The 8072-nt window shown below is 35.2% G+C and overlaps 2 non-coding genes across 2 annotated transcripts; both read left to right on the top strand.

The window, feature by feature from the left end:
- The first annotated feature begins 216 nt into the window (after positions 1-216).
- On the top strand, positions 217-290 carry TRNAN-GUU (transfer RNA asparagine (anticodon GUU)). The gene has a single exon. It is a non-coding gene; the product is annotated as a tRNA-Asn (tRNA).
- A 1795-nt stretch (positions 291-2085) lies between these two features.
- Positions 2086-2159, top strand: TRNAN-GUU (transfer RNA asparagine (anticodon GUU)). Its single transcript has one exon. It is a non-coding gene; the product is annotated as a tRNA-Asn (tRNA).
- The last annotated feature ends 5913 nt before the right edge of the window (positions 2160-8072 follow it).

The following is an 8072-nucleotide window of genomic DNA, read 5'->3' as shown; positions in this document are numbered from 1 at the left end:
ATGGGCCCAGCAAGCTTCTGCTGCACCACTCTGCTGCTCATGGAAGTGCTTAGAACTCAAGAAGGATTGATTCATCACAAGAACATGGCAATGTGTTCCTTTTAATTAACGAAAAATCCTAAAATAACTGTCCAGATTAGAGACTTTATAAACTTTGGCAAGGAAACTTTCCAGATCAATCTTTTTTAGCAGTTGTTTGTTTATGTCTCATATAGGGTCTCTGTGGCGCAATTGGTTAGCGTGTTCGGCTGTTAACCGGAAGGTTGGTGGTTCAATCCCACCCAGGGACGAGAATCTTTTATTAGTCAAATTTTGGGGAATTTTAGGTAGAGAAGTCAACATGTCAAACTACCTATTTTATGTTAGGGTTCAAGACTTTCTCTGAAACAGTTATCTCTAAAGTGAGTTTAATTTGATTTAAGCCAATTTATTCAACATTTAGAAAATACCTGAAGGTTAATGTTGTTCCTGGTGATATCTAATCAGCAGAATGCAACCTAGCAGCATTTTTAAGTGAAAGCCTGTGTTATGTTATAACCAGGTGTTATCTTATCAGTACAAAGGTAAGGAATTAAGAAAAACTTTTTGAAGTTTGAAGATTTTTCTTACAAAATCATTGTCTTATTGCATCACTAAAGTGTAAGCTGGAAAGATGATTTTGATAAATTACTTGTTAGAACACCTGATTTGCTCTTCTGGAGTCAATGTAGTTTGTTTTTCTCAATAACCATAGAAGTAATAGGGTAAAGTAAAGACATTATGTGGGTTTTTTGCTACAGCACTTCTGTCAAAATACGATTTAAATGAGTTAAGATGATAATGGATTTTCTACTATAAGCAAAGACCAAAAAAGTCAAAATAGCAATCCCAATTTTAGATTTGATAAATGAAAACAGCACATAGCAGAGTTTCGATCCATCAACCTCTGGGTTATGGGCCAAGCACGCTTCCGCTGCGCCACTCTGCTGCTCATGGAAGTGCTTAGAACTCAAGAAGGGTTGATTCATCTCAAGAACATGGCAATGTGTTCCTTTTAATTAACGAAAAATCCTAAAATAACTGTCCAGATTAGAGACTTTATAAACTTTGGCAAGGAAACTTTCCAGATCAATCTTTCTTAGGTGTTGTTTGTTTATGTATCACATAGGGTCTCTGTGGCGCAATTGCTTAGCGCGTTTGGCTGTTAACCGGAAGGTTGGTGGTTCAATCCCACCCAGGGACGAGAATCTTCTATTAGTCAAATTTTGGGGAATTTTAGGTAGAGAAGTCAACATGTCAAACTACCTATTTTATGGTAGGGTTCAAGACTTTCTCTGAAACAATTATCTCTAAAGTGAGTTTAATTTGATTTAAGCCAATTTATTCAACATTTAGAAAATACCTGAAGGTTAATGTTGTTCCTGGTGATATCTAATCAGCAGAATGCAACCTAGCAGCATTTTTAAGTGAAAGCCTGTGTTATGTTAAAACCAGGTCTTATCTTATCAGTACAAAGGTAAGGAATTAAGAAAAACTTTTTGAAGTTTGAAGATTTTTCTTACAAAATCATTGTCTTATTGCATCACCAAAGTGTAAGCTGGAAAGATGATTTTGAAAAATTACTTGTTAGAACACCTGATTTGCTCTTCTGGAGTCAATGTAGTTTGTTTTTCTCAATAACCATAGAAGTAATAGGGTAAAGTAAAGACATTAAGTGGATTTTTTGCTACAGCACTTCTGTCAAAATATGATTAAAATTAGTTAAGATGATAATGGATTTTCTACTATAAGCAAAGACCAAAAAAGTCAAAATAGCAATTCCAATTTTAGATTTGATAAATCAAAATAGCACATAGCAGAGGATGGTTTCGATCCATCGACCTCTGGGTTATGGGCCCAGCAAGCTTCTGCTGCACCACTCTGCTGCTCATGGAAGTGCTTAGAACTCAAGAAGGATTGATTCATCACAAGAACATGGCAATGTGTTCCTTTTAATTAACGAAAAATCCTAAAATAACTGTCCAGATTAGAGACTTTATAAACTTTGGCAAGGAAACTTTCCAGATCAATCTTTTTTTGCAGTTGTTTGTTTATGTCTCATATAGGGTCTCTGTGGCGCAATTGGTTAGCGTGTTCGGCTGTTAACCGGAAGGTTGGTGGTTCAATCCCACCCAGGGACGAGAATCTTTTATTAGTCAAATTTTGGGGAATTTTAGGTAGAGAAGTCAACATGTCAAACTACCTATTTTATGTTAGGGTTCAAGACTTTCTCTGAAACAGTTATCTCTAAAGTGAGTTTAATTTGATTTAAGCCAATTTATTCAACATTTAGAAAATACCTGAAGGTTAATGTTGTTCCTGGTGATATCTAATCAGCAGAATGCAACCTAGCAGCATTTTTAAGTGAAAGCCTGTGTTATGTTATAACCAGGTGTTATCTTATCAGTACTAAGGTAAGGAATTAAGAAAAACTTTTTGAAGTTTGAAGATTTTTCTTACAAAATCATTGTATTATTGCATCACTAAAGTGTAAGCTGGAAAGATGATTTTGATAAATTACTTGTTAGAACACCTGATTTGCTCTTCTGGAGTCAATGTAGTTTGTTTTTCTCAATAACCATAGAAGTAATAGGGTAAAGTAAAGACATTATGTGGGTTTTTTGCTACAGTACTTCTGTCAAAATACGATTTAAATGAGTTAAGATGATAATGGATTTTCTACTATAAGCAAAGACCAAAAAAGTCAAAATAGCAATCCCAATTTTAGATTTGATAAATGAAAATAGCACATAGCAGAGGATGGTTTCGATCCATCGACCTCTGGGTTATGGGCCCAGCACGCTTCCGCTGCGCCACTCTGCTGCTCATGGAAGTGCTTAGAACTCAAGAAGGGTTGATTCATCACAAGAACATGGCAATGTGTTCCTTTTAATTAATGAAAAATCCTAAAATAACTGTCCAGATTAGAGACTTTATAAACTTTGGCAAGGAAACTTTCCAGATCAATGTTTCTTAGCTGTTGTTTGTTTATGTCTCATATAGGGTTTCTGTGGCACAATTGGTTAGCGCGTTTGGCTGTTAACTGGAATGTTGGTGGTTCAATCCCACCCAGGGACGAGAATATTCTATTAATCAAGTTTTGGGGTTTTTTAGGTAGAGAAGTCAACATGTCAAACTACCTATTTTAAGGAAGGGTTCAAGACTTTCTCTGAAACAATTATCTCTAAAGTGAGTTTAATTTGATTTAAGCCAATTTATTCAACATTTAGAAAATACCTGAAGGTTAATGTTGTTCCTGGTGATATCTAATCAGCAGAATGCAACCTAGCAGCATTTTTAAGTGGAAGCCTGTGTTATGTTAAAACCAGGTGTTATCTTATCAGTACAAAGGTAAGGAATTAAGAAAAACTTTTTGAAGTGTGAAGATTTTTCTTACAAAATCATTGTCTTATTGCATCACCAAAGTGTAAGCTGGAAAGATGATTTTGATAAATTACTTGTTAGATCACCTGATTTGCTCTTCTGGAGTCAATGTAGTTTGTTTTTCTCAATAACCATAGATGTAATAGGGTAAATTAAAGACATTATGTGGATTTTTTGCTACAGCACTTCTGTCAAAATACGATTAAAATGAGTTAAGATGATAATGGATTTTCTACTATAAGCAAAGACCAAAAAAGTCAAAATAGCAATCCCAATTTTAGATTTGATAAATGAAAATAGCACATAGCAGAGGATGGTTTCGATCCATCGACCTCGGGGTTATGGGCCCAGCACGCTTCCGCTGCACCACTCTGCTGCTCATGGAAGTGCTTAGAACTCAAGAAGGGTTGATTCATCACAAGAACATAGCAATGTGTTCCTTTTAATTAACGAAAAATCCTAAAATAACTGTCCAGATTAGAGACTTTATAAACTTTGGCAAGGAAACTTTCCAGATCAATGTTTCTTAGCTGTTGTTTGTTTATGTCTCATATAGGGTTTCTGTGGCGCAATTGGTTAGCGCGTTTGGCTGTTAACTTGAATGTTGGTGGTTCAATCCCACCCAGGGACGAGAATATTCTATTAATCAAGTTTTGGGGATTTTTCGGTAGAGAAGTCAACATGTCAAACTACCTATTTTAAGGAAGGGTTCAAGACTTTCTCTGAAACAATTATCTCTAAAGTGAGTTTAATTTGATTTAAGCCAATTTATTCAACATTTAGAAAATACCTGAAGGTTAATGTTGTTCCTGGTGATATCTAATCAGCAGAATGCAACCTAGCAGCATTTTTAAGTGAAAGCCTTTGTTATATTATAACCAGGTGTTATCTTATCAGTACAATGGTAAGGAATTAAGAAAAACTTTTTGAAGTCTGAAGATTTTTCTTACAAAATCATTGTCTTATTGCATCACCAAAGTGTAAGCTGGAAAGATGATTTTGATAAATTACTTGTTAGATCACCTGATTTGCTCTTCTGGAGTCAATGTAGTTTGTTTTTCTCAATAACCATAGAAGTAATAGGGTAAATTAAAGACATTATGTGGATTTTTTGCTATAGCACTTCTGTCAAAATACGATTAAAATGAGTTAAGATGATAATGGATTTTCTACTATAAGCAAAGACCAAAAAAGTCAAAATAGCAATCCCAATTTTAGATTTGATAAATGAAAATAGCACATAGCAGAGGATGGTTTTGATCCATCGACCTCTGGGTTATGGGCCCAGCACGCTTCCGCTGCGCCACTCTGCTACTCATGGAAGTGCTTAGAACTCAAGAAGGGTTGATTCATCACAAGAACATGGCAATGTGTTCCTTTTAATTAACGAAAAATCCTAAAATAACTGTCCAGATTAGAGACTTTATAAACTTTGGCAAGGAAACTTTCCAGATCAATGTTTCTTAGCTGTTGTTTGTTTATGTCTCATATAGGGTTTCTGTGGCGCAATTGGTTAGCGCGTTCGGCTGTTAACTGGAATGTTGGTGGTTCAATCCCACCCAGGGACGAGAATATTCTATTAATCAAGTTTTGGGGATTTTTAGGTAGAGAAGTCAACATGTCAAACTACCTATTTTAAGGAAGGGTTCAAGACTTTCTCTGAAACAATTATCTCTAAAGTGAGTTTAATTTGATTTAAGCCAATTTATTCAACATTTAGAAAATACCTGAAGGTTAATGTTGTTCCTGGTGATATCTAATCAGCAGAATGCAACCTAGCAGCATTTTTAAGTGAAAGCCTGTGTTATGTTATAACCAGGTGTTATCTTATCAGTACAAAGGTAAGGAATTAAGAAAAACTTTTTGAAGTTTGAAGATTTTTCTTACAAAATCATTGTCTTATTGCATCACTAAAGTGTAAGCTGGAAAGATGATTTTGATAAATTACTTGTTAGAACACCTGATTTGCTCTTCTGGAGTCAATGTAGTTTGTTTTTCTCAATAACCATAGAAGTAATAGGGTAAAGTAAAGACATTATGTGGGTTTTTTGCTACAGCACTTCTGTCAAAATACGATTTAAATGAGTTAAGATGATAATGGATTTTCTACTATAAGCAAAGACCAAAAAAGTCAAAATAGCAATCCCAATTTTAGATTTGATAAATGAAAACAGCACATAGCAGAGTTTCGATCCATCAACCTCTGGGTTATGGGCCAAGCACGCTTCCGCTGCGCCACTCTGCTGCTCATGGAAGTGCTTAGAACTCAAGAAGGGTTGATTCATCTCAAGAACATGGCAATGTGTTCCTTTTAATTAACGAAAAATCCTAAAATAACTGTCCAGATTAGAGACTTTATAAACTTTGGCAAGGAAACTTTCCAGATCAATCTTTCTTAGGTGTTGTTTGTTTATGTATCACATAGGGTCTCTGTGGCGCAATTGCTTAGCGCGTTTGGCTGTTAACCGGAAGGTTGGTGGTTCAATCCCACCCAGGGACGAGAATCTTCTATTAGTCAAATTTTGGGGAATTTTAGGTAGAGAAGTCAACATGTCAAACTACCTATTTTATGGTAGGGTTCAAGACTTTCTCTGAAACAATTATCTCTAAAGTGAGTTTAATTTGATTTAAGCCAATTTATTCAACATTTAGAAAATACCTGAAGGTTAATGTTGTTCCTGGTGATATCTAATCAGCAGAATGCAACCTAGCAGCATTTTTAAGTGAAAGCCTGTGTTATGTTAAAACCAGGTCTTATCTTATCAGTACAAAGGTAAGGAATTAAGAAAAACTTTTTGAAGTTTGAAGATTTTTCTTACAAAATCATTGTCTTATTGCATCACCAAAGTGTAAGCTGGAAAGATGATTTTGAAAAATTACTTGTTAGAACACCTGATTTGCTCTTCTGGAGTCAATGTAGTTTGTTTTTCTCAATAACCATAGAAGTAATAGGGTAAAGTAAAGACATTATGTGGATTTTTTGCTACAGCACTTCTGTCAAAATACGATTAAAATGAGTTAAGATAATAATGGATTTTCTACTATAAGCAAAGACCAAAAAAGTCAAAATAGCAATTCCAATTTTAAATTTGATAAATGAAAATAGCACATAGCAGAGGATGGTTTCGATCCATCGACTTCTGGGTTATGGGCCCAGCACGCTTCCACTGCGCCACTCTGCTGCTCATGGAAGTGCTTAGAACTCAAGAAGGGTTGATTCATCACAAGAACATGGCAGTGTGTTCCTTTTAATTAACGAAAAATCCTAAAATAACTGTCCAGATTAGAGACTTTATAAACTTTGGCAAGGAAACTTTCCAGATCAATGTTTCTTAGCTGTTGTTTGTTTATGTCTCATATAGGGTTTCTGTGGCGCAATTGGTTAGCGCGTTCGGCTGTTAACTGGAATGTTGGTGGTTCAATCCCACCCAGGGACGAGAATATTCTATTAATCAAATTTTGGGGATTTGTAGGTAGAGAAGTCAACATGTCAAACTACCTATTTTAAGGAAGGGTTCAAGACTTTCTCTGAAACAATTATCTCTAAAGTGAGTTTAATTTGATTTAAGCCAATTTATTCAACATTTAGAAAATACCTGAAGGTTAATGTTGTTCCTGGTGATATCTAATCAGCAGAATGCAAACTAGCAGCATTTTTAAGTGAAAGCCTGTGTTATGTTATAACCAGGTGTTATCTTATCAGTACAAAGGTAAGGAATTAAGAAAAACTTTTTGAAGTGTGAAGATTTTTCTTACAAAATCATTGTCTTATTGCATCACCAAAGTGTAAGCTGGAAAGATGATTTTGATAAATTACTTGTTAGATCACCTGATTTGCTCTTCTGGAGTCAATGTAGTTTGTTTTTCTCAATAACCATAGAAGTAATAGGGTAAATTAAAGACATTATGTGGATTTTTTGCTACAGCACTTCTGTCAAAATACGATTAAAATGAGTTAAGATGATAATGGATTTTCTACTATAAGCAAAGACCAAAAAAGTCAAAATAGCAATCCCAATTTTAGATTTGATAAATGAAAATAGCACATAGCAGAGGATGGTTTCGATCCATCGACCTCTGGGTTATGGGCCCAGCACGCTTCCGCTGCGCCACTCTGCTGCTCATGGAAGTGCTTAGAACTCAAGAAGGGTTGATTCATCACAAGAACATGGCAATGTGTTCCTTTTAATTAACGAAAAATCCTAAAATAACTGTCCAGATTAGAGACTTTATAAACTTTGGCAAGGAAACTTTCCAGATCAATGTTTCTTAGCTGCTGTTTGTTTATGTCTCATATAGGGTTTTTGTGGCGCAATTGGTTAGCGCGTTCGGCTGTTAACTGGAATGTTGGTGGTTCAACCCCACCCAGGGACGAGAATATTCTATTAATCAAGTTTTGGGGATTTTTAGGTAGAGAAGTCAACATGTCAAACTACCTATTTTAAGGAAGGGTTCAAGACTTTCTCTGAAACAATTATCTCTAAAGTGAGTTTAATTTGATTTAAGCCAATTTATTCAACATTTAGAAAATACCTGAAGGTTAATGTTGTTCCTGGTGATATCTAATCAGCAGAATGCAACCTAGCAGCATTTTTAAGTGAAAGCCTTTGTTATGTTATAACCAGGTGTTATCTTATCAGTACAAAGGTAAGGAATTAAGAAAAACTTTT

This window comes from Taudactylus pleione, unplaced genomic scaffold (assembly GCF_031769625.1).
Source record: "Taudactylus pleione unplaced genomic scaffold, aTauple2 ptg000134l, whole genome shotgun sequence".
NCBI lineage: Eukaryota > Metazoa > Chordata > Amphibia > Anura > Myobatrachidae > Taudactylus > Taudactylus pleione.
The sequence above is the reverse complement of the archived record's forward strand: the minus strand, read 5'-3'. Positions and strand labels throughout refer to the sequence as shown.